Below are 2,711 nucleotides of genomic sequence, written 5' to 3'. Positions count from 1 at the left end.
GCAGGGGACACAGGTTCGTGCCCCAGTCCGGGAAGATCCCACATGTCATGGAGCGGCTAGGCCCGTGAGCCATGGACACTGAGCCTGCGCGTCCGGAGCCTGTGCTCTGCAATGGGAGAGGCCACAACAGTGAGAGGCCCGCGTACCGCAAAAAAAAAAAAAGAAAGTGAAAAAACAACCCACAGAATGACAAATATTTGACACTCATATATCTGATACAGGCTTAATATCCAAAATTTATAAAGAACTCCTACAACTCAACAACATCCCAATTAAAAATTGGGCAAAGGACTTCAACAGACATTTCTCCAGAGAAGACATACAAATAACCAATAGGCACATGAAAAAGTACTCAACATCATTAGTCATCAGAGAAATGCAAATCAAAACCCCAATGAAATACCACATCACACCTACTATACTCAGAAAAATGGAAAACAGCAAATGTTGGCAACGATGTGGGGAAACTGGAATCCCCAAACATTGCTGGTAGAAATGTAAAATGATGTAGCTGAAAACAGTTTGGCAGTTCCTCAAAAAAGCTAAACAGAATTACCATAAGACCCAGCAATTCCACTCCTAGGTGTATACCGAAGAGGATTGAAAGCAGGCACTCAGACAGGTACTTGTCTGACAGTGTCCACTGCAGCATTATTAACAATAGTCAAAAGGTGGAACACTCCTTTTTCTTTTCTTTCTGTTTTGTTGTTGTTGTTGTTTTGCAGTTCTCCATGTTTATTTTAGAATTACAGATAGGAAATATAAACATCATTAATAGTATGAGTAGAAATAATAGCAGTCTTGTTAAAGGCAATAATGGTAATATGTGTGTGTGTGAATATATATATATATATATATATATATATATACTGTATATATACACATAGGATAGACTTTACATATTTACATATGAAAGGAGTCAGGGGACTTAAATCCCTGTAATTTTCAGCTAGAGTTATGATTTCCTGCCACTGAAGAAAGAAGATTGACAGATGAGGCTCTGGAAACATCACAAATGTAAACAGATGGAACGAAGAGCTTCAGAGCTGAGCTGTTCCTCACAGGTGCATGGCGAGACACACAGGGCAGTCACACCATGCACAAAATCACCCACCAAGTCCTCTGTTTACAACTCCTTTTTTAGCAATTCCTGTGCCAGTCAGGCACCTGGCCTGAACTCTTTGGGCATCTCGGGGACATGAGCCTCTCTCTGCAGGGTTGGGGGTGTGGAGGCCAGGCCTCTCCCTTCCAGCACCTCCCCTCACTCACAGCTCAAGCGTCCATCAACAGATGACTGGATACATAAGTTCAGTCTATACATGCAATGGAATATTATCCAGCCATCAAAAGGAATGAAGTTCTGATACATGCTACAACATGGATGAACCTTGAAAATATTATGCTAAGTGAAATAAGCCAGATACAAAAGACAAGTATTATATGTTTCTACTTATATGAAATATCTAGATAGACAAGTTCATAGAGACAGAAACTAGATCAGAAGTTAGCAGGGGTCTGGAGAAAGGAGGAAGTAGGGAATTATTGTTTAATGGGTAAAGATTTCTGTTTGGGGAAATGAAAATTTTTGGAAATAAATAGTGGTGATGGTTGCATAATATTGTGAATGTAATTAATGTCACTGAATTGTAAACTTAAAAATCGGGAACATGGCAAATGATATGTTATAAATATTTTACCACAATAAAAATATAGTTAATAAAAAGTCTGGAATACACACACAAAACTGCTTACTGTGTAATTATGAATCATTGCATGATTCTAACTTTAACTCACATGATAAAGAGCTAATTTCCTTATTATACAAAGAGTGCTTCAAATCACTGTTAAATAAAAATGTAAAAAAAGGGAGGGGGCAAATGATAATAAATGGTTCACAGAAACCAGAAATACAAGTAGCATAGGAAAAGTATGTTCAATTTCACCCATAATTTTTTTAAAGGCAAATTAAAACAACAGAAGATGCTATTTTACTTATCAGATTGACAAAGATGGAAAGTCTGGGTGACAGTGTGGGAAACATTCACACACCATTCTGAGAAAAATTTGGCCAAATCTGTCTAACCCACCAAATCAAATCCAAGTTTTAAATATTTATCCTTTGACTCTAGGAGTTTTCCCTGATGTTATACTAGAAAAGATAAGAAAGATATTTGTTTGTGGACATTTGTTGGAATATTGTTTCTAAACTCTCTTCTTTATTAAAAACAGTAACAATCTGAATATCCATCAGTAGGGGACTAGTTAAATAAAATATTGCACCAAAGAAACGTACCATTAAAAAGCATAGGGGTAGATCTCAATGCCATAGCAAGTAAAAAATTTCCAATTTGCAATTATACGTATATTATATATGTTTCCGTCGTGGTTACCTCTACTGAGTAGGAGTTAAGGGTATTGAAGAATGCTTTCTTTCCAGGTTAAATTTTCCACACTTTAAAATGTTTATTATATGTGACTTTTAACACTTAACTTTTAAATGTTTCATTAAACAGGTAATTCATGACTACACCATGAGCAGTTTGGCATGTGTTTTCTTGCAGACTTTTTCCCGTATACTTATATAGCATACATTTGCATTTGGTTTATTCTATTATGTATACATTTTTTAATAAAATGATATCATAACTATTTTTTTCTACACTGTAGAACCGAGTTTTTTTGGATAGTGTATATAGATCCACTTCATTTTT

Source organism: Physeter macrocephalus, chromosome 7 (assembly GCF_002837175.3).
Source record: "Physeter macrocephalus isolate SW-GA chromosome 7, ASM283717v5, whole genome shotgun sequence".
Lineage (NCBI taxonomy): Eukaryota > Metazoa > Chordata > Mammalia > Artiodactyla > Physeteridae > Physeter > Physeter macrocephalus.
This window is presented reverse-complemented; position numbering follows the sequence as displayed.